Raw genomic sequence first — 25328 nt, 5'->3', positions numbered from 1 at the left:
AGTGATAGAGGAGGTCTGTGGGTAGGCTATAGATGGTGTGTTGAGCAGTGATAGAGGAGGTCTGTGGGTATAGATGGTGTGTTGAGCAGTGATAGTGGAGGTCTGTGGGTATAGATGGTGTGTTGAGCAGTGATAGAGGAGGTCTGTGGGTATAGATGGTGTGTTGAGCAGTGATAGAGGAGGTCTGTGGGTATAGATGATGTTGAGCAGTGATAGTGGAGGTCTGTGGGTAGGCTATAGATGGTGTGTTGAGCAGTTAGAAGAAGAGGGAAAGAGGCTGAGCAGAGCGCCCAGGTCTGATCTCTGATGCTGCGCTTCTATGGCAGGAGACTGGATGAAAAAAGTTATAGGTCTAAAAAAATAATAATAATAATAATAAATGAAAAAAAACGACAGAAGAGGAAGAGAAAGAAGAGATGAGGAAGGAGAGAATGGAAACGATGGGAGGACAAGAGGGGGGGGGGTGCAGATCTAGGCAAGATGGTTCTGACATCTAGTTACAATAAATCCCTCTACGGTTCGCACGTGGTCCGCGGATAGGTTTAAAAAAAAAAAAAAAAAAAAAAAAAAAAAAAAAAAAGGATGTAGGCGACGTGGTCACGTAGGGCGCATGTTCAATTCACACTAGTCAGGCGCTGCCAGCGGAAGACATGGCTAGCAGAGGAGCTCAACAACCGCTCATCACCACGGCATTTAAGCAGCACTTAGCTAAAGAATCCAACCAGGCTAAAGCTATTACAAAAGGTATTATTGGGGTGTTTATAGCTGCAGACATGAGGCCATATTCCGTTGTGCAAAACGAGGGGTTTAAACATATGCTGGATGTGCTTGAGCCACGCTACGAGATCCCGTCGCGCACCCACTTTGCTGAGAAGATCGTGCCAAATCTTTATGAGCATGAAAAGGCAAAAGTTGTCTGAATTATCCAAGGCATCCTCTGTTGCGCTCACAGACGGGTGGACCTCCAGGGCAACGGAAAGCTACGTGACTAGTGTGGATTGAACATGCGCACTACGTGACCAGTTGCTGGTTAGCTATGAGAGGCATGATCCTAGCTGACCGTTGCATCCCCCAACCTGCAACGGAGGGTTATCAGCTGGGCTGGGACTCCGCCTCTCATCGCTAACCAGCAACTGAGCCGATTGAGCTAAAGGTGATTAGCTAGCTCGATTGTAAATTACAAACGGAATAAATATGACACCGATAAGCACACCGAAGCCAATAGTTAGCTTGATATAACTAAGGCATCTGACCAGTCCAGAACAGTGAGTTTAGCCTACGGTTTTACCGAGCCAGTCCCAAGGTTACCGCGTGACCAAAAAATACTGCGGTTACCGTAATACGGGGTTACCGTTACATGCCTACTTGAATGTCTTTCCTACCTTGTCATTTCTTCGGAAAATGATATTTAGCTTATGTTTTGAAAACAACAAAGATGTGCTCCACGTATTGACGCAATGACGTAGTATGCAATTTTCGGGGACCACCTCAAATTTGCTCTAGAGCGCATACTAATGGTCAAAAACTACATTGGGTAACTTTAAAGGAGTAGTAAAGGGAAAAATCATGTTTAGCCCTGTTTTAAGGTTACTTATGATCATATACAAGAGTTTAACATATTTTTGAATGATTTTCCACAGTGCTCACCCACATCCATTGTATGACCAAAATGGTGGTAGAGCAATTATCACACTTTCTCAAAAGTGCTAGTTTTGTCAACTTTTTGATCTGAACCATTGTATATGATCATAAGTAACCTTAAAACAGGGCTAAACATGATTTTTCCCTTTACTACTCCTTTAAGAAATTCCACCAGTGTCTGTTTGGGAAACACTGCACCATTGTGACAGACCACAAACCGCTGCTGGACCTCCTGGGAGAGAGTAAAGGCATCCCACACCTCGCCGCAGCCAGAAGGCAAAGATGGGCACTGATTTTGGCAGCTCATGAGTACACCTTGGAGTATAAGGAGGGCTCAAAACACGGGAACGCGGATGCACTGAGCAGGCTCCCCCTGCCGATCACGTCCGCTGCCACACCACGGGAAGAAGGGGTGGTAATGCTCATGGAGCACATGAATGGCACACCACTACAGGTAACGCAGATATGGGAGGGGACCCGGCGAGACTCCATTCTGTCCAGAGTACATCAGGCGCTGCTGCAGGACTCCTGGCCCTCAGAGTACTGCAACAACCCAGAAATGCAGCCATACACAAGAAAAAAGGAAGTGAGCGTGGAGGAGGGGTGCATACTGTGGGGAAGTAGAGCGATAATCCCACCTCAAGGAAGACGAATCATGATTGAGGAGCTTCATGAAGCTCATCCGGGGGTCCGGGGGTCTCACCAATGAAGTCTTTGGCCCGCAGCTACGTATGGTGGACAAACATGGACGCGGATTTAGAGTCCGCTTTGCGGGAATGTCATGCATGTCAGTCCTATCAAGCCACCCCTGCAACAGCACCGCTACACCCGTGGGAGTGGCCAGACCAACCATGGATGAGGCTGCCTCTGGACTTCTGTGGGCCTGTATTGGGGAAGATGCTTCTCATCGTCGTAGATGCCTATTCAAAATGGATCGAGGCTCACCCAATGTCGTTTATTACTTCATCCATGACTATCGAGAGACTGAGAAGCATTTTTGCCACCCCTGCAGTGATTGTCAGTGATAATGGGCCTAGTCTGGTCAGTGCAGAGTTCAAGAACTTCCTACAAAAGAATGGCATACAGCATGTCACAACAGCACCATACCACCCGTCCTCAAATGGCTGTGAAGAGCGGGCGGTGCGGGTGGTCAAGGAGGGACTCAAGAAGATGGGGGAAGGTAGTCTGGAGACAAAGCTATCCAGGTTCCTGTTCAAGTACAGATCAACCCCCCAGACCACCACGGGAGCCACGCCAGCTGAGCTGCTCATGAACCGCAGGATCAGGAATCGGCTAGATCAGGTGTGTCCCTCGCTATTTACAAGTGTCTGATTCAGTCTATGTCAGGGGATACTCAGGCCAGAAGTGGTTTCCGGCAACTTATAGAGAGGACCGGTCCAGTCTCTTGGAGAGTGAAAACACTGGATGGGAAACTGGTGAGACGACATCAGGATCAGATACGGCCATGTTATGATAACAACCTGGCTGACCCCTGTCTCTAAGAGGAGAGTGTTCCTGTGGACACAGCAGAGCAAGAACTAGAAAATCAGGCACACGAGGTAGTATGGGCACCGCCACAAGAAGCAGAGTATCCAGGCATACTGGTGCCGCCAGCAGAACTAGAGAATCCAGCACCAGATGCAGTGGCACCGGGGCCTCCAGACATTGGGGTTTTGGGAAATTGTTACCCAGTGAGAGCTAGACAGGCACCCACGTATCTCAAGGACCAAGTGGTAGCAGGGGATGAATAATCCCCTCGTAGAATCAGACTAGGTTTAAGTGAATTTGTTCAGCACATAAAAGAAGGATTTTTGTAGACTATGGGGGGAGGAATGTTGTAATGTTCTGATTCATGTTGTATGTTATATTCAGTCAGGCAGTCAGGTGATATAAGGAGAGGGGCTTAATGTAGAGGGGGACCGGAAGTAACGTTCAGCAAGGAGATAACCACCAGAATGCGTAGTAATGGGGTCTGAAGTGCAGAATGCAATAAAGAGTAAATAACTTTGAGAGTGTATCATCCTTGACTTTATTACAGTAATTGTATAGCAACATGTAAACCTCAGTTGCTGGCGGTCCATATGATGCCTGACCAGCCTCAGTGCAAATGTATAACTATGTGTGTGTTTATTCTATCCAGAATAAATCAGCCTTCAGCAGCAAGAAGTGGTCCAGCTATTTAATACACAATGCAGAAACACATGCGTACAAGACCAGACCGGTAACATCAGCAATTTTTTTTGAGTCAGCACAGGTGGTGGCCTCTAGAATTGCTTATGAATTACGTTATACGGCCATGCTCTCCACTTAATATCACCAGCGAATAAAAGAAGTGAACGCACGCAGCAACGACCAGCAACAGCGAAATTCACTGAAAACAGACCGCATGTCGGTATGTTCGCTTCACGCGCTTCCCTCTCAGCATGGTCATACAAAACAGCTTGCTGAATTCCGAAAAGATGAATAAACTATTCTGTTTTCGATTCAAATGTGTATATGATCCCCTGGACTAAAAAACAAACAAACAAAAAAACAGTAACCCTCACCTGGACTCAAATTCAAAAACAGTCGTCTGAAGCCCCCCGCAGACCCGGCCCGCCACGATGTCGTACGACGGCGCACGGCGCTGTGTCCGGCTAGCCCCGCACACAGGCTGCGACATTCAACGCATTTTCTAGTGCACTTTAAAAAAACAAATCCCAATTGATCAGTAAATGACAAATGGCCAACAACCTCGCAATGGGTAAGTTAATCTTATAATTTCTTCAATAAAATAATGGTGATAGTATCTAAGCTATAGCCTTACAAGTGATTTAGTATCTTTCAGAAACAATTACTTTGATGCTGTATCAGTCACATAACCGTTTTTGTGTCTGTTTCAGTAGGCAACATTGTGGCAAAACATTGTAGCTAGCCTATCTGGCACTCGCAACATTGTGCTAACGTTAACTAACTAGATAACATAGTTAACAGACTTTATGTATATATGTTATGTAACATAACGTAGTTAACAGACGTTAGTAGCGTTGTGTTATGCACCAACCGCAGTGTTTGAGTGCGTTTTCAAGCAGGCAACATTTTTTGGCAAAACATTGTATCTGGCACTCATAACTTAGCTAGTGCTACATAGTTAACAGACGTTAGTAGGCTAATATGTAGCCTAACGTTTGGCTATGCATCAACCGCAGTGTTTGAGTTTCTGTTTTCAAGTAGGAAAAACATTGTAGCTAACAAGAACATCTGGTGAACAGATTAGTAATATGCACCAACCGCAGTTGGTGTGTTTGTTTTCAAGTTGGCAACAGTAAGAACATAGTTAACAAATGTTAGTAGGCAAATTAGGCTATGTATAAGATATGCAAGTATCAATGAGCATGCCACATAATGCCATATACCTACAACATTTTAGCAGTGTAGCCTATATGCAGGTAATATTATTCTTGATTTTATTAAGACACATACAACCTTTCTCCCACACAAGCTAAATATTTACTATTGATATTGTTTTGTCCCTTTTCCTTGAGCAAAACAGATACTTGGGTGTAACAGAGGACCCAGGGATGCCTAATTTCTCTGTGACAAGCTGGCTGCATACTTCAGCTCCCCAGAGGGCAGTTTGGCCTGGCAGGATGGGTGTAGGCAAACCAAGCCCTCCTCTCCAGCCTACACCACTTGGCAGTCCCTCTCACCAGCCTATACCACCTGGCAGTCCTCCTCACCAGCCTATACCACCTGGCAGTCCTCCTTCAGTCTATACCACCTGGCAGTCCCTCTCACCAGCCTATACCACCTGGCAGTCCTCCTAATCAGCCTATTCATGGGTTTCAAATGTAGTCCTAGACCTGCCATATTGGGGACCAACGCAGGTGTTTCAATTTATCCGATTGGCTCGACTGCATAGAATCCTATGCAGTAGAACTAATTCATTCATTTGAAACACCTGTGTTGGGTCCCCAACATGGCAGGTCTAGGACTACATTTGAAACCCATTAATACTATCTGGCTCTCCTCACCAGCCTATACCACCAGGCAGCGGAGACACGCATAGCTCGGAGTGGATGACGACACATCACCTCAAGCTCAATCTGGACAAGACTGAGCTGCTGTTCCTTCCGGGGAAGGGCTGCCCGCACCGGTACCTGGCCATCACCATTGAAGACACAGTGGTGACCCCGACTCGAGGACTGCGAGGAATCTGGTTGTGACCCTAGATAACCAACTGTCGTCTTCCGCACATGTCACATCCATCACACGCTCCTGCAGATTCATGCTCTACAACATCAGGAGGATTCGCCCTTTCCTCACTGATGAAACGGTGCAGGTACTCATCCAGGCCCTGGTCATCTCCCACCTGGACTACTGCAACTGCCTCCTCGCTGGGGCCCCAGCGTCAGACATTAAACCTCTGGAACTTGTCCAGAAAGCTGCTGCTCGCCTGGTGTTCAACCACCCCAAGTTCTCCCACACAACTTCCCTCCTCCGTTCCCTACACTGGCTCCCTGTAGCGGCTCGCATCCAGTTTAAAACTCTGGCGCTAACCTACAGGGCAATGAAAGGAACAGCCCCCTCCTACCTCCAGGCCATGGTCAAACCCTACACCTCCTCCCGACCGCTACGCTCTGCTACCTCGGGGCGACTGGTTTCCCCGTCACTCCGAGGCCCCTGCGGTCGATCGACACGGTCATGGCTCTTCTCTGTCCTGGCCCCGCAGTGGTGGAATGAACTGCCCACTGATGTCAGGACAGCAGAGTCGCTGCCCATCTTTCGTCGCAGGCTCAAAACTCATCTCTTCAAGAAGTACTACAACAATCCTCCCTCCTAAGCACTTATTGTATTTTATTGTATTGCACTGTACTTTAGATTGCTATTCTTGAACTTTGCCTTCAGCACTAGATTATGCTGTTAGTCACTTGTTTTGGAGAGAAGATTCACTTGTGAGTTCTGGCAAGTAGTAGTACATTGGCTTTACCTACGTTAAATGCAATTATTGTTAGTCGCTTTGGATAAAAGTGTCTGCTAAATGATTGTAATGTAATGTAAATGTAATGCAGTCCTCACCAGACTATACCACCTGGCACCTCTGTGACAAGCTGACTGCTTTCTTCAGCTCCCCAGAGGGCAGTCTGTACTGGGGGATGGAAGGGTGTAGCCAAACCAATCCCCCCTCACCCCTCACCCCTCCCTCACCACTACAGACACACACACTCTTTCTTTCACACACACACACACACACACACACACACCAGTAGTAGTAGTAGTAGTATTATTATTAAACAATGAATTAATTATATAAATCCATGCACTCATGCCATTTTTTATTCAAAATGAACATGACTACAGTTATGCTACTATGGAAGGAGTATTGATTTAGCAGTTTAGTTTTTTGGTCATAGTTCAACCCCAGGATTATTTATTGTAGCTATGTACATAACACACCCATGTTATTTAATTGCACTGACAATGTCATGGACACAAACAGTCATCGGTTGGGATAAGTAGGCAAGGGATGGGGTAAGTAGATGAGGATGATACTGATAGACTGCTAGATTAGTAGCAGATAATAATGTAAATTGTCCGCTTGGGAACCTTTACATCTAGTGGAGTACCTAGGACTGGACTGAGGAACTGGTTTGTACTGACACTGTAAGGACAAGCGATTACAAGTATTCCAATGTACCTGTAGGCTACTCATACTTATTTTACACATAGCAAATATTATAATAGTTATAACGTTATTTTATTCTGTACAGTAGGCACCACTAGAGGGCAGTCTGGTATAGCCTACCATATAGACACAGCCTGCACCTGGGCCAATCTATAAACCGGTGTGCACCGTTTTGTTACGGTTCCCACTTTAACCCAATCAGCAGTGATTCAATCCACCACCTGAGGCCGCGTTTCCCAGATTCGCCGAACTTCTCCGCGCTACGACGCTTCTCAAGGTATACCTTGAGGTGCGCCGAGAGGCAGAGCACGGTGCCTTCCCTCACCCCGGAGGAGGAGAAGGCCCTATCGATCATCGGCCTCACAGCCTCCCAAGGCATCACTGGTGGCCTTGATTTGGAGTCTGGAGAGGGCCCCTCCAACATCCAGCCCTCAGCTGAATCACCCCAAGCCTCCCAGCCCTCAGCTGAGTCACCCCAAGCCTCCCAGCCCTCAGCTGAATCACCCCAAGCCTCCCAGCCCTCAGCTGAGTCACCCCAAGCCTCCCAGCCCTCAGCTGAACCACCCCAAGCCTCCCAGCCCTCAGCTGAGTCACCCCAAGCCTTCCAGTCCTCTGAAGAGGAGACCCCAGCACGGTCAGACCGCTCCACCCCGTCGACACGCTCTCCCCCCACACACCCCATGACGTCCCCCCCCCCGCGAGAGGCAGCTGAACACCACGGATGCGAGGTGCGACTGCAGCGAGGAGCTCCTGGAGGTGGGGAGGCAGAGGCTGGCTGTGCAGCGTGAGAGGCTGGACCTCCAGAACAGGCAGCAGGCCCTAGCGGAGGCACAGTTTGTGTGGCCCTCCATATCAGTGCCCATCATTCTGCCAACTCCAGGTAGGCTAAGTGTGCATTTTGTATACTCTGTCTATTCCCACACTGCATGCATTCCATTCAATGTCGCTAATTGAATTTTCCTCCCTTGCAGATGATGCAGATGCCAGAGACACACTGCACACACTCACCACACACACTACATACACTTACCAGACACTGCACACACTCACCACACACACTTACCCCACACTGCACACACTCACCACACACACTACATACACTTACCACACACTCACCACACACACCACTGTACACTGCGCGCACACACTACATACACTCACAACACCACTCATCCTTCCTACGTGTTGCTACCTTGTCGTGGTGGGAAGGCTTGTGTGCCTCCATGACCATGAAGGCTATATTGGTGGGGAGTCACCCCCCCAGCAGGTTCAACCATGCCGGGCAGGTTCAGGGTAGAGGCCAGACGAAAAGCAACAACTGGCCCTCCAGGTTGGGGGTTGGGCATGGGTCTAACAACCCCACCCCGGAAAAAGACAGCCTGTTACAGGACAAAAGTCTGAAGAACAAACCTGCCCATGTTTTTTCCCAACAAGTTCCCTTTATCCTGTATATTTGTTGTTTCTTGCCACATTACAACATATAGAGGTTTTTAAGAAGGCACACAATATAACAAACAGCATTTGTAAGATCACTAAATACTGTGAATCTGTTAGCAAAGTACACTATACGGATAACAGTATTGGGCCACCTACACATTACACCTACAGGAACCTTCATGACATCCCATTCTAAATGAATAGGCATCATATGGAGTTGGTCCCCCCTGTGCAGCTATAACAGCCTCCACTGTTCTGGGAAGGCTTTCTACAATATTCTGGAGCGTGTGTGAGGATATTTGACTATTCATCTAGATGGCCTCATTGGATTAATCAATTCGCCAGGATATCTGTCTGACGATATATAAAGACAGCCAGAAAAGTCATGTCATCAAATTATCCCTTTACATAAGAAAATGTTGTTGTTGTTCACAAAGTGTATTATATTAGGCTATGGATAGTCCGTATATGTTGCTTGGCTCAATAAAAGTTTTAAAAACAACATTCCCATGATGTGTTGTGTAGGCTCCATGACATTATTTTCATCATTCAAGTTAATTGTATTTTGTGTACACTATGTGAATCGCGCAGGTAGGATAGATAGATGTGCGCTGTATTGCAACTCTCCTTTTTCAAAGTGTAATTTTGCTCTAATCGAGCTAAAACTATAACGGGATGAACGGAGCGCATCGCCAAGGGACAGCTTACGATGGGGTCCGACCGCCCTTCGTAACGTATCCCTTGGCTGTGGTATACCTTGTCTTAAGAAGGCTCTGGGAAACGAATCGCCACCTAGAGGTGGACCTAACGACGTTCTTAAGAAGCACGTAGCGCCACGATGCCTTAACGATGCCTCTGGGAAACGCGGCCCAGGTCTATATACGACCATGAACTCCACTTAATATCACCAGAGAATAAAAGAAGTGAACGCACGCAGCAACGACCAGCAACAGAGAAATTCACTGAAAACAGACCGCATGTCGGTATGTTCGCTTCACGCGCTTCCCTCTCAACATGGTCATACAAAACAGCTTGCTGAATTCCGAAAAGATGAATAAACTATTCTGTTTTCGATTAAAATGTGTAGCTATATGACCCTCCCCTGGACTCAAATTAAAAAGAACAGTAACCCTCCCCTGGACTCAAATTCAAAAACAGTCGTCTAACCCTCCCTTGTTCATTCGAAGTTCACTTCCTAAACCGAAGCCCCAAACGGCTTCGCTCTGATCTTTCAAAAATAAAAAATAACATACAACTTACCGAATTGAGGATTGTCGTAGCCTACAGTGAAAGGCTAGTGAGTAGGTTGTGATGGAAACGTTTGTTTACTCAAAAAGAATAAAGAGCTTGTCTCTTGTTTTCTTCAGATGGATAAAAAAATCTTTGCAATGGGGAATCTTTACAGGCGTGACAAAAAATGTTCAACTGTGAAAAGTTTCCAAGGTAGAGAGAGACACAAATTACGAACACAATTTATATACACTTTTGGTCGTGACTGCTAGTCTTTTCAATGCTCTTAACCAATCGGTGAAAGCCGGGAACAATGACGCGATTCACTGTTCAGACCCGGTCTAGAGCCCGCCTCCTGAGACCGGAAACTACCTGACGCCCTTTTCTGGATATGTAATTGTAATATCTTGTACTATATTACATAATCAAGGTCGGACAGCGGCGTAACCATTTACTGACGTTTACTGATATACTTTGGAGAAGTGCATTACAGGGCATGGTCATCACTGACTAACTGACACTGCACTGCTATATCTACCTAGGTGATTAACAAGTAGTAGTGCTTAGGTGAACCTCTGTTGCCACCTAATGGACATTGATAAGAACACATAACCCAACCATAGCATATAGAACAGTAATGGTAGTGACCAGTTCTGACATTACTATGACATTATTATTCTGACATGCATTATGCGTGACCTCTTCATTTATTTAAGGCCTTTCTGAATGTCCAGTGCTGACCATGTTCCTCCTTGTTTTCCAAAGATAAAAAGGTGCAGTCTCTTCTTGTTCTTTATTCCTGGACCTGGATCAGGGCTACTTCTTTCCATTCATTTGAATATGAGAGGTGTGAACACAAGACTACTGACGACCACTTCAGCCAGACAATACGTAGACTAGATGGTTCCCAATTGTGAATGTGTCTGCTCTCCAACTTCAGCGCTATTGAAAACCTGAAGGCCTCCTCCTTCTAACTCTAAGTGCCAACAGTCTAAATCGCCAGCAACTGAAACTGAGGTCTTCTCTGTTGGCTGTAGCCTTGGTTCTGGACCCGGACTCGGAACTGAATGTTTGATTGATCTTAAAATGACCTCATATTGGTATAATCACTTGTATGTAGACTATGATTAGTTAGTCCAATAAAGGGAATTATTCGTTTTGTTTTTTCTTGGGTGGACTCAATCTTATTTGGGTCCCTAAATTGGGCCTCAGTCATCAAAACTTTGATTATAGCTTTAGGAGAGCATAATCAATCTTGCTAGAGATAAAAGCAATGAATTAAAATGGATTTAATAAGGATTTGTGCCTATTATTATTTCTCTCAAATTAAATCCTTGCAGCCCATAGATGAGATGTTCTATAGGGTGTGTCAGGGTACTTGTTTTCCAAAGTATGGTAAAATGAGGACTTGGGGCAGGTAAAAGGATCCATGATCCGTTTTCATTTGCGTTTATGGTCTTCTAACGTTAGACTAGTCAAGATCCTGCAGTAGCCTATTCATATCTACCTGGTTAGATTTCTATCTGAAGTTGGCTTTTTAATGTTAGCTGGTGTTATTAGCAAGCTGGCTGGATTTGGACTTGAACCAGACTCTTGTTCTTGTGCATTCCATTCATTTCAATATGAGAGGTGTGAACGGCCTATTGGTGGTATTTGGCGCAGCTGCACAGCGTCATGACCTCATTTTCATTGATGAACCTGGATTCAATCTATCTAAAACCAGGCGTCGGGGCCCAGATGTTACAGGACAAAGAGCTGTTGTGAATGTCCCTGGGCAGCGTGGGGGAAATATCACCTTGTGTTCCTGGAAGAAGAATCAGTGTTTTGTGGTGTGTGGAAGCAGGTCTGTGAGCTTCAAGAATGTTAAGTTGGGGGAGGGGGAGAGCCCTTTCCACTAGCCCAGAGAGATAAGGAGGAGGAGGTCTTAAGATGAGGTCATTTTGGCTGAAGTATGAGACTCATTGTTTTCTGACCACACATTTGTACTCTGATATCCCTGCTCTGGAGATCAGACATACCTTGTGAGCTCACAATAAAATCATTTAAACATGCCTTAGTTCACGGAATATAATTACTTGATTGATTATCAACCTGCAAAAACCTAGATATGGCCTTTGAGGGCCGAAAACATTTTCAAGAGGTTCCTACATCTGCAAGGAGTTCTCCATCACCATGCCACCCTAGGTCCATCCAGTACTGCACACATGATCACGTTTTGAGGGGGCGGCAGCAACTCAGGAGGTAGAGTAGCCGTCTGGGAGCCTCCAGTTCAATTCCAGCTATCTCCTCTGCTTCGTTGACGTGTTCTTGAGTAAGACACTAATTTATCCCAATGAGGAGGCTAACACCAGCTGGCCACCATTGGTGAGTGAATGAGAGAAGATAATGTAAAGCGCTCTATGCTATAGAAGTGCACTCCACTCACAATGACATATCTGGTGCTCTATATAATGCAGTTGTACAGGATGGAGCAGAGCAGCCCAGGTTTGTTATCATGTGGGATAATGTTAGTTTCCACCGGGCTGCTCTGGTCTGGGACTGGTTCACCAACCACCATACATAACTTCACAGGTGGATACACCGTTACCCCCTTACTCCCCATTCCTCAGTCCCATTGAGGAATTATTTTCACTTTGGTGTTGGAAGGTGTTGAATATTGGTTGATTTTCAGAGAAATATTGGTTAAATCTGATCCCGTTAGCTGTTCCTAATTATAATGATTGACCTCTGAGTATGGCTGTAGCTGTAGCTTTCTGTAAGAAATGGTGTCCCTCTTCCATAGACTTATGAGAGAAAGATGACATTCCATGGCTGGTACACTCTGTGCCAAACAGTAATTGTTGTGGTAAGCGCCAAGGCGGCGTAGGTTGACTTGACAAAACAAGGCCACAGAAGAGACCAGAAAGACAGTCTGATCGGAGAAGAGACGAGGGGGGGGTGGGGGCACTCAAACCACATAAGGACCGTGCTCGAGCTCAGATGATTTGATTTGAGTCCAGACAGCATACAGACAGGTCAGCTGAACATTAGACTATATGCCATCGTCTTTTGTATGTTAAACCTTCTGTAATAAACAGCTTTTGATGTCGCTCAAATCCTGTGTTGGAGAGATTCATTTGGAATACACCTAAAGAAGGGACACTGGACTGTGTGGTATTGTGTGAGATCTGGGGCCGTCTTTTATTGTAATCAAAACACAACGCAGAGCTTAATAAGGACAATAATAAAAGACAACGAAAGTCAACAAAGGTCTATGAACACCAACCAGACACCTGCATGACTCTCCCTGGGAGCAATGGAAGAGGCATGCAGAGACACTGAGGTGGGGTCAGTCCAGGGTTGGATACTGAGGGGGGTCAGTCCAGGGTTGGATACTGAGGAGGGGTCAGTCCAGGGTTGGATACTGAGGGGTCAGTCCAGGGTTGGATACTGAGGGGTCAGTCCAGGGTTAGATACTGAGGGGGGGGTCAGTCCAGGGTTGGATACTGAGGCAGGAACACAAATGAACACACTCTACAGTACCTCTCTCAGGTTATACAATGTTTATTAAAAAGGCTAATGGAAAAAAAAAAAACATTCTGAGAAGTTAGAGTTTAAAATACCATCCAACCAACGCCAACAGTCACCAACAAATACATTTCCATCCCAGTTTGTATTCCATGTGTGGAGCGCATCCCCTGCTTTTAAAATAATCTCAAATCCAAAAAGATACTCTACTTATTTCAATCTCTAATTGCAATCTGCACTGCTGTGATAACAATATTATAGCCTACCATTACTACTGTTCATCTGATAATTTATTCATGTATATTGTAAGAGATGAATGGTTGTAAACCATGAACTCAACCAGGAATTTTGGAATTAATTTAAACAGTTCCCTATGCAATCACCATTTCATCTACTTCGTGTTGCAGTACCTCTTGGTTTTATTCTTTCATGTTTTTAAAGCAACTGACTTTTACCCAGAGGACAAAATTAAATCCATTCATTCAGCCAACTTCCTGAACAGCATTCCATAGGCCTATAGGATAAGGCCTGCTGTATTATTCAGTTCACCAAGGATCTTCCTCATGTTCCTCTTTTCATTTTCTCCAGTAATCCAAACTCCATATCCAATTCCTATTTAGATTTTTTATCACTGACTACGTTTACATGCACTCAATATTCGGTTTATTGTCCATATTCCGGTTATTGAAACATTAGGAATAAGGAGTTTGCATGCGCAAGCAAAAATGAATATTCCTGTATGGTAATTGTAATCATTCGGTATATTCCGAATTTAAACCAGCGACGCACGGAGAACATCATCGCAATGAAAGTTTTTCGGCGCGTTTCCTCTTCTTGTTTAGCCCATCTCCCCAGACAGCAAAGAATGGAAACTATAGCAATATGTTTGTGGTGCGCTATAGTGCTTGCTCTCATCCAGCAACACCACTTCACACTCCTCCTCATTCACTTCCTTACTGAAAGGAAAAAACGAGAGGAAATGTTAAACGCCGGTGCTGTGGCTCTCTTTCAGATGCCACTCGTTCACACCAGAGCCCCCCGGGCCCTTTGGATGAAGATTCGCAGCTAGGATTGGTGGGAAATACATAAATACAATCACAGAACAGGAGAGAACATAACAAGCAGAAATACAATCAAAACAGCAGCAACAAATAGAATAGTCAGTACAAAACTAGTTTGTTTAGACATAACAGAATTGATTTTGCAGAATAAAATAAACTGTAGGCCTACCTATGAAATATACTATAGATTTGTGTTGTATTGCATTTTGAGAATGGCTAACGTTAGTTCAGCAATCTAGAACCAAGTTTCCTTGCGAATAAAACATGCGCAGACACAAATTCATGTTCCTTTTGGTGGGAATAAACCGATAAGCGTATACATGACCCAATATTCGGCTTGGAAAAGGAATAAACCAGGGGACTTATTCGGTATTTTTATATTCGGAATATGCCCATATTCCCTTTATTCAAACAGTTTATTGATGTTTACATGGCCATTGTCAATATTCCGTTTAAGCAAGGTTTATTGAGTGCATGTAAACGCACTCATTGGTTCACCCGAATAAACCAATTGCTTGTAGAATGATTACAGATCTGACTTCAGAATATTATTCCAGATTAAACTGTACAACATATGAGGGGTTCTTTTGCAAAAGCAAACATCTGCTTTTACTGGCCTATTAGGTACCCTAAATCATGTTTGCTCATATGTCTGGTGCGGTTTAAAATAGTAGGCTTATTCATCTCTTGATGGTGATGTTTTAGAACGACACCATGTGGGACAGATAGTTGGCATATTCGTAAAAACATATTACGTCATAATATGGGAGCTATATGGTGAGGGAATAGATGAAGGGCTTAAAACAAACTGATTGTACACAATGATTGTGAACAATACATTGGAACATTTGGGCTGAATTTGAGTATTGAATAGAGATATTATTGAAAAAGAAAAGGGCAGGAGTGCTGGGAAGTTCAGACAGGTGTGATCAAGTTGCTGTTTGTCGGGAACACAAAAGACTGAGCTAGGGATCCTACCCACACGTGTAGCGGCATATCTCAATATATATCTTATATAGCGATAGCTCAATAAAAAGGTTTAACAAGAAAACTTCTTGCTAGTTACTTTTCTTTTAACAAGATAATTGTGGTGTCTACTCTTGTGTAGGTTGATTTGAAATGTCTTCTTTTTGGGTGGAACCTGCAAACATGGAATACAGTTAAATTCCTCCTACGATATTATCTGCTTGTCTGATTAACTATAGCATACAGTAAGATACTATGTAGCTCAAACTCATGAATCATCCGTTTGATTGTTATAAGAAGTGAATACAGTGTTACAGTGTAGCCCTATTCCTATAGTTTTTTTCCAAAGACCTCCAGAACCGCCTATTACACTAGAACGCATCGCCGGATTTCAAGCACCAAAACGTAGCCCCGGACGTATCGATCTGCCTCCGGGTTCGAGCCTCATTTTGGCCTCGGTATTGTAATTGCTAGGCGCAAAGGCAGGCGAAAACTCAGAAAAACGCAGTAGTGTAATCCAGGCCTAAGGCTATGGCTTCTCTCCTGTATGAACACGCTGGTGTTTCTTTAACTCTCCTGACAAAGTGAAGTTCTTTCCACACTGGACACAGTGGTATGGCTTCTCCCCTGTATGAAAACGCTGGTGTGTCTTTAAATATCCTGACGCAGTAAAGTTCTTTCCACACTGGTCACAGTGGTATGGTTTCTCTCCTGTATGAACATGCTGGTGTTTCTTTAACTCTCCTGACGTAGTGAAGTTCTTTCCACACTGGACACAGTGGTATGGCTTCTCCCCTGTATGAAAACGCTGGTGTGTCTTTAAATCTCCTGACGCAGTAAAGTTCTTTCCACACTGGTCACAGTGGTATGGCTTCTCTCCTGTATGAACACGCTGGTGTTTCTTTAAATGTTCTGACGTAGTGAAGTTCTTTCCACACTGGTCACAGTGGTATGGCTTCTCTCCTGTATGAACACGCTGGTGTTTCTTTAACCTTCCTGAGTTAGTGAAGTTCTTCCCACACTGGTCACAGTGGTATGGCTTCTCTCCTGAATGAACACGCTGGTGTGTCTTTAAAGATTCTGACCTAGTGAAGTTCTTTCCACACCGGTCACAGTGGTATGGCTTCTCTCCTGTATGAACACGCTGGAAATCTCCTGACGCAGTAAAGTTCTTTCCACACTGGTCACAGTGGTATGGCTTCTCTCCTGTATGAACACGCTGGTGTGTCTTTCCTGACGTAGTGAAGTTCTTTCCACACTGGTCACAGTGGTATGGCTTCTCTCCTGTATGAACACGCTGGTGTGTCTTAAAATGATCTGACCTAGTGAAGTTCTTTCCACACTGGTCACAGTGGTATGGCTTCTCTCCTGTATGAACACGCTGGTGTATCTTTAACTCTCCTGACGTAGTGAAGTTCCTTCCACACTGGACACAGTGGTATGGCTTCTCTCCTGTATGAACACGCTGGTGTTTCTTTAAATCTCCTGACGCAGTAAAGTTCTTTCCAGACTGGTCACAGTGGTATGGCTTCTCTCCTGTATGAAAACGCTGGTGTATCTTTAACTCTCCTGACGTAGTGAAGTTCTTTCCACACTGGTCACAGTGGTATGGCTTCTCTCCTGTATGAACACGCTGGTGTTTCTTTAAATGTTCTGACCTAGTGAAGTTCTTCCCACACTGTTCACAGTGGTACGGTCTTGGCTTGTCTGTTTCTCTCTGTTTCTGGGCGAGAGCTGGGGTGAGGGGGGTGTTGGAGGTGGTGATAGGGAGTGATTGAGAGGAGGAGGAGGAGAGAATCTCTGGTCTGATCTGTCTGCTCGAGAGACGAGAGAGAGAGACGTAGAGGTTGTCATGGCTCCTCTTGAGGTGCTTGTTGAGGTAGATCTGGGAGGTGTAGGTGAATGGGCACACAGAGCAGGAGAACACCTGAGTCTGGGACAAGTCTGACATCACTCCTGGGAGAGTGAAAGAGAAAGAGACAAACATTAAAAAGGATTCTCACACCTGTATTACAAGTGCAAATACTGTATAGAGTGTTTGTACGTATGTAACTAGTGGGGGGCGAAACATGACGACACCACAACTTCAGATTGAGGATAGGAGAGAGAAAGATATGTAAGAGGTTCCTCTGGCTGAGCTTGAGTGAAGGAGAGCGACAGAGGAGAGAGAGGAGTGAGAAAAAGAAAAGAGGAGAAAGGAGAGAAAACAAGCATGAATACATTGAAGCCCACGGCAATAGCTACCTTAGATAGCTAGAGTAAGCTAGCACTCCTAAAGATAAGTCAAGCTACCATGTTCCATGGCAACTAACAGCATTCCATTTTGTTCTGAGCAAGTGTGCCTGCCTAATATTGGCAATTTGCGTGCCTCACAACAGCGATTTGCACAGGCACCATTGCAGTTCATGACATAGTGCCCTCTGTATCGTTGCCCTCTGTATCGTTGCATCCATGAGTGTCCTGAATTTCACGCTGTATGCCCATGTCTTGCCTGCTGGCGGGCACCATGGGAAAAAGACAGAGGAGAGGAAGGACGGTAGAGGAGAGCTACTTGGACAGTGGTTATTATTATGACCAGCAGACCTCTTGTTCTTTCAGCTTTAAGGAAAGAGGTGGATGAGAGAGAGATGGAGAAGACAGAGGGAAGAAGAGTTGAGGACAGATACCTCTAGCGGTGCTCTTTTCTTCCCAGACGTAGTTGAAGGAGATGCTCTTGTATCTGTACTCCTGTCCGTACCAGACCAGCAGCTCCTTCCCGACAGCCAGCAGCCGACAGCAGCGAAACAGGATCCCTCCACGGTTCTGAAACGCTACCAGGTTCTGCTCTTCCTCAGTACGGGCACAGTTCACATACCTGGGGGAGAGAGGGGGTGGTTTCATAAGAACAAACAGGTGAGGGAGGGAGAGACGGGAGGAAGGAAGGATGAAGGAAGAGAGGGAGGGAGAAAAAGTGGGTGAGATGTAGGGACTGACTGTATGGAGGGAGGAAGGGAGGGAGGGAAACTTTCAAGACTGGAGAGATGGTTTATTTTGAGTGAGAGCAGCAGAATAGATTCTGGAAATATGAGCATGTGTTCATATTTCTTAACCTGATTGTAAAGACTACTTATTCTACAGTTTACACATGCAAAGATGGGTCCATCCCTGACACGATCTTTGAAAAGCCTGCCTATTGTTGCCCTGTTTAATTGTTCATGGTCTTTCCCTTAACATAGCCTTTTTATTTGCATCTCATTGTTTATAGGCCTCTGGATTCATTTCTAGTTGCTTCTCTATGAACTTCCTTCTGTTAGTTCTATCACAGTCCCTTACCATCGCTGGATCCTGCTGTTTCTGTCTCTCTAGTGACATGATGTTCATATGCGCAGTTTGACTTTTTGATCAGGGGGGAAGTCAGTCCCAGCCTACTTCTAAAAATATAGATTAGGCCTACTTCTATCAATATAGCCTAGGCCTACTTCTAACAATATAGATAAGGCCTACTTCTAACAATATAGCCTAGGCCTACTTCAAACAATATAGCCTAGGCCTACTTCTAACAATATAGCCTAGGCCTACTTCTATCAATATAGCCTAGGCCTACTTCTAACAATATAGCCTAGACCTACTTCTATCAATATAGCCTAGGCCTACTTCTAACAATATAGCCTAGGCCTACTTCTAACAATATAGAGTGAGCGCAGCCAAATAGATTCTAGAAATCTGAGAAATGAGCATGTGTTCATATTTCTTCACCTGATTGTAATGCCTAATTATTCTACAGTTTACACGCGCAAAGTCCATCTACTTGTAGGCATCTGGCATGACTTGCACATAGTCCTCCGTGGGAGCAGTGAAAACAAGTGCCAGGGGAATGCTCAAGTCCAAGCCATGCCAAACATGTACAAATATTGGGATTGCGATACATTTCACAGGAGAGCATATTGAGACTGGTAAGATTACACCCTGTGCTTCCCGTCTCAGTAAAGCACATTTTCACCAACACAAATCCCTATCCATCTATCCATCCATCCATCCAAGTATGAATGGATTATCTGTATGTCTTCTATATTTAACTTCAATTCAAAGGGCTTTATTGGCATGGGAAACATACATTTACAATGGCAAAGCAAACATCCCAAAAGGTCACAGAAATGTTATGGTTGAATTGAATGAATAAGTAAGTGTAATATTTACAAATGTATTTAAATGGTAACTTTAAAGTTTGTATGTACAGTGTGTATATGTATAGTCAGGGCTGGACTGGGTGAATATTTCCTACCGGGAAATGTAGCCCCAGTCAGGCCACTAGCCGAGCCGACGCGGTGAGATGGAACACCTTCAGTTTATTTTTGTTGACGGGGGGACGGGGGTGCTGCGCGATTTGTTGACGGGGGGACGGGGGTGCTGCGCGATTTGTTGACGGGGGGGGGGGGGGGGGGTTTGCTGCGCGATTTGTTGACGGGGGGGGGGGGGGGGGGATTTGTTGACGGGGGGGGGGGATTTGTTGACGGGGGGACAGGCCATTCACTGCGGGCCAGGCCAGTTGGCTCTCTAACGGCCCACGCAAATGACACCTGAAAGTAACAGAGCGAGGGGTGGGGCCTACATATGATTGGGCCAGCCCAGTGTCAGTATAGAAAATGGACCAATGGGCCGCTGTCCCTGCTCTATGGGCCGTTCGTTAGCTCTTTTTTTTTTTTAGATCGGCCCACAAGTAGGTCCGGCCCACCGGGCATTTGCCCGGTACGCCACATGGCCAGTCCAGCCCTGTGTATAGTGATCAGTGCGGTGTGCAGGGATACTGATTGAAGATTTTCAATCGTGGAACCAAGCCAACCAGCTATCTGATCAATCGTGACCACAAGTCCGTATGGTAGAAGCCATAGCCAGTCCCGTCTCCAAGGGCGGGCATTTGGGGGCCAGGCCCGCCCACTGAATCAGCTGGGCCCGCCCTGAACGAAACTCGAAAGACGTAAATCTCTGTGATGACGGAATGACCCCGGGCTATTCTGCATCTGATTGGCTTACCCTGATATACTTTAACCAATCGAACTGACCACTAAAACCTGACCAATCTCAACCAAGGAAGGCACCATATTAGCCAATCCCAGGCAGAGTAGGGCAGATCATTCATTCCGTGCCGCGCGGCCATTTTTGGTAATGTTAACGACATACTAGTGCAAAAACTTGCATACATGGGATGAATTATTAGTGGATGTCAGAAGATTCAGAAGTAGTGGCGATTGCTCCTTGACTTACCCATACAAATCCAAATAAAACTTGATTTGTGCGCTTTCTTTCAGTGAAAGAAGGCACGAAAATTGACTTTCAGACTGTTTTTGACTTAAATGCGTCTTGTATTCTGCCATATCGCTTCATTTTCATCCGTGTTTAGCGTTTTGGTAGTGCTCCGTTGCCCCCTACAGTCCTCATGAAAATACAGTCCACGTTACGGTCCGTTGACACCGGTCTTACTAGCTCGTTATTCACTTAACATTGTAGGCCAGGTAAAACACACACCTATTGGTCAATCACGTTACCCACTTTAGCTATATAGCTACTGGCAGCATCAATGAACATTGAAAACGGAGATCTTGAGTAGGCTATTTGTTGAAAATTGATTACAAAATGAAGTGGATTAAACGAGTTTGGGTTACGATATAAGGTAGGTCTTTTGTGATTAATTACCAGTTGTTATGGCTGTGCGTTTTGCTTTGCCTAGATTTAATCGGCACTCGAGAGCGTTAACTTTGCTTCCTGGAGCGGTGGGCTAAGGCCTAGTAGGCTAGTAGTAGCCTAAACACTGATTAGTGAGGGTGTAGGCTATTGAGTGCTGTGCCCTAAGGGGGTGTATTTTATCGTTCTGTCATTCCTCTTCGTGGTGCTTGGTCATTGTTGTCATATAATGGCTCTGTAGTTTATTTAGTGTGTCCCTAAAAGCTTGGTTGTTTCTGTAGGTTTTTTACATATAAAAATGCCACTGCTCAGCGCCCTTCTGGTGCTGTGAAACCTCCCATCAGGGCATGCTTTGAAAGCGCATCCCTCCCAAAATTGTCCTGACTTACCCGGTTCTAGGACCCACCAGACGTCAGGACTTAGTTGCTCTGAATCACTTATGATGGACTTGATACGTTTAGTGTTATTTTTATTTAAAAAGGTTTTACAAAAATGTTTTTGCATATTCTCCATATAACAGCAATCAACTTATTTTGTCAGTTTTGATGAATTCTGAGCAGTGAGGAGACATTCCAAAGATATGGTAATGGTAAGGTAGGTAGACAGACAGACAGACAGACAGACAGACAGACAGACAGACAGACAGACAGACAGATAGATAGATAGATAGATAGATAGATATAGACTTATGTCAAAAACACACAGAGGTAGGTGTCGGTGAGAACTTAGAATAACAATGAGAAATGAGATATCCCTCTAAATCTGGCTGAAAAACGACTTAAAACGGGCTTAAAAGCACCTAAACAATTTGTATGTGCCCCCCCTAACATATTGAATGCCCCCCCTGGCATTTCATTCTGGAAACGGGTCTGAACCGAAGCCCCAAACGGCTGCGCTCTAATCTTTCAAAAATAAAAAATAACATACAACTTACCGAATTGAGGATTGTCGTAGCCTACAGTGAAAGGCTAGTGAGTAGGTTGTGATGGAAACGTTTGTTTACTCAAAAAGAATAAAGAGCTTGTCTCTTGTTTTCTTCAGATGGATAAAAAAATCTTTGCAATAGGGAATCTTTACAGGCGTGACAAACAATGTTCAACTGTGAAAAGTTTCCAAGGTAGAGAGAGACACAAATTACGAACATAATTTATATACACTTTTGGTCGTGACTGCTAGTCTTGTCAATGCTCTTAACCAATCGGTGAAAGCCGGGAACAATGACGCGTTTCACTGTTCAGACTCTGCAGGCCCGGAGACTTCGAGGGGGCGGGTCAACTGTCAATCAATTTCTACTTTGGCCAATCAGAAGCTGACAATCGTCTTGTCAATCAAAAACTCATTTCGCCGGAAACGGTTGAATCACTTTTTATTTGGCGAATCTTCTTTCTCTTAGGAGAAGGGGTGTGAGACGCAAAGCTCATTTGTCATTAATAAGTGTCAGCTGCGGACGATCAAGCGAACATATTGGACGTCTTTCGAGGTAAGGGAGATTGACACAAGTAACATAACAATAAGCAGTTATTTTAACGTATTTTCAATTAGTTATAACATTGACAGCGCCTAAATGCTCACATTTAAGAACGTAGACGAAGATGCTGAGATGCCTAACGTTAGATAAATATCTAGTTAGTGAATACATCCATGATCCTAGCCGTCACACCGTGGCTAGCTAGGTGTAGGCTATTCTTGACCCAAGTTAACATTAGCAAAGCGGTGTACCTGCGCACAGCACAAACAGAGCAGTGCTTCTACAAAGAAATCTATCATATTTATTTTCTCATGTAAACACTGGGCGTTTGGTGTTGCCAAGCAATTAGGCTCTTTGCACAAGCTCCACTACTTCCTGAAATTCTACAGGCATCCTTATTTCCTGTCCTATACCATTGGATGGAAGTTATTAATCAGGTGTGCCGCTTATATAGATAAACAAATAGACAGGTAGGTGTGTATATACACAGTATGCATGATTATGTTCTGTTAAAAATATATAATTTGTTGTCAGGAAACCAAGAGGTACAAGAGTGGAAGAGAGGGGACAGGAGGAGAGGACATAGAGATGAGAGGTGAGATACCTGATGTTAGCCAAAGAGAAACTACATTAATTAGATCCTGGCAAGTTTAAAAAATAATGTGGATGGGTGGGTGGGTGGGGGTGTGTGTGTTTATAGCTTATGTTTATGTTTTGTTAATTTGTGGACAGGAGATTAAAATGGACACCACAGTGGAGGAGAGGTGACAGGAGGAGACCAACATGGACAAGAGTGGAAGAGAGGTGACAGGAGGAGACCAACATGGACATCAGAGTGGAGGAGACCAACAAGGACACCACAGTGGAGGAGAGGTGACAGGAGGAGACCAACATGGACAAAAGACAGGAGCAGAGGTGACAGAAGGAGACCAGCATGGACATCAGAGTGGAGGAGGCCAGGCTGGGAGAGAGGTGACAGGAGGAGCTAGTCTCATGTTTCTAATAGATGGTGTGTTCTCATCAACATTCACTTAAGTTGTGTCCTCTCTGGATGATCTCCACTGCTCTCAGTTAAAGATGATATTAATCCAATATGATGTGTGTTGTTCTTGCCTCTTCATTTTGCTCTCAAAGTGCACCAGATTGAAGCACCACAACTAAATGACCTCGGTATTACAAAAATCCTGCGTACAGCCCTGGTCCTGAATGTTTCAGAGGGCAGATGATAACCTCCTTCTAATCAAGGAGCAGGTGTTCATAACTCTGTCTGCATCACTACACTGTGGTGACATTTTGGTTGTATCGTCTGATCACAACACTAAGAGTTCTAATCTAATTTTTTAACCTATCTGTCTACATGTCTGTCTGTCCATCTCTATCTTTCATTGTCTGCCCCGATTTTATTATTGTATCAGAGGCTTCACGTTTGGTGATGGGACCTCAGTGGGTGAGAACAGACATGCTGAATAGACATAAAGATCTAGGCATGGGCAGCATCTTTCCATCCATTTAAAAATAAATATGTATTTTATGCCAACCTACATTCAGTCTAGCCCTAACCCTAACCTCTTAGAGTGCAGGAAGTGTCGGCCAGCTGTGTCGTGTGTGTGTCTCCATTCTCAGCGTCAGTACATCCAGTTTGATGGTTCACCTGGGCCAGTAGACTAAGCAGAGCCTCGACCCAAACAAGGTGTCCTGAATGGTCTCCCAGGTCCGCCTTGTACAACTGAACTGTCAGCCCAGTGTTTCAGTGTGGTCTACAAGCTATTCAATAAAACCTGGAGAAAATGATCTGTATCTTGTCTTTACACTTACAGCACACATGCTGCACAAATGATAACCTTAATTGTATGACACTTGTTTTGTCAAATGCACAAGGGTATCTCTAACTTGGCTAGACTGTGGATCTGGTGACTAGTCCAGGCATGGTGTCAGCTGCATACAGGTGAGCGGAAGCTGAAACGCTTGTTCCTTGGCTAGGCCCAAGGCAGCTTGCCAGCAGGGTCAGGCCTGTGCCGGGAGGTCAGTACATTAGAACCCCCTTAGGCGGGCTGTATGTATCCTAGGTTCTCAAACTTATATTTGTGGTATAGAAAGGTAGAACTTGCTTGGTTGGTTATGCAAGTGTGTGTGTGGTGCTGTTGATTTTTCCTCCACACTCCTCTCTCAGCCATATGTTTCCCCTATGTGGATCTGAAAATGGTGATAGGGATTAAATTAGGTTGCTAAGAGAACTGCTAGTCACCAGAAGCATTCAAGAACATAACCTGTGCTGGAATACTAGTGTATGAACAAATCAATACAAGTAGAGCACATCTACTGACAGGCTGGCTGAATGACTGGAAGACTGACTTGGGACCTCCACTGAGGACATCCCAGTCCTGGCTATGGATCAGTAGTGATGCTCCCCTGCCCCTATAGTCCAGGCATTTTATGACATAACCTTGAACAAATTGCAACAGAAATTATTTCAACTGTTTGTGTCATACATATGTTCTTTATAACATATCAGTTAGTCCCCCAAAATCCCAGTGGTGGAAAGTAATGAAAAATGCAGATGGAAGGTATGTGACAAATATACCAATTTCCAATTTTCGCGTATGTAAAAGAAAAAGGTTTATGCATGTTTTCTTGTCTGATGTCCACACAACACTGTCCCCAATCAACCAGAAACTATATAGGATGCATCACAGTG

General features: G+C 44.8%; 1 long non-coding RNA gene across 1 annotated transcript; it reads left to right on the top strand.

Annotated features, from left to right (window-relative positions):
• The first annotated feature begins 22546 nt into the window (after window positions 1-22546).
• Window positions 22547-24018, top strand: LOC311317489. Its single transcript, XR_014630756.1, has 3 exons — window positions 22547-22645; window positions 23168-23228; window positions 23366-24018. It is a non-coding gene; the product is annotated as an uncharacterized lncRNA (long non-coding RNA).
• The last annotated feature ends 1310 nt before the right edge of the window (window positions 24019-25328 follow it).

This window comes from Borostomias antarcticus, assembly GCF_949987555.1.
Source record: "Borostomias antarcticus genome assembly, chromosome: 1".
NCBI classification, from domain to species: domain Eukaryota; kingdom Metazoa; phylum Chordata; class Actinopteri; order Stomiiformes; family Stomiidae; genus Borostomias; species Borostomias antarcticus.
Note: the sequence above shows the minus strand (reverse complement) of the source record. Positions and strands in the feature narration are given on the sequence as shown.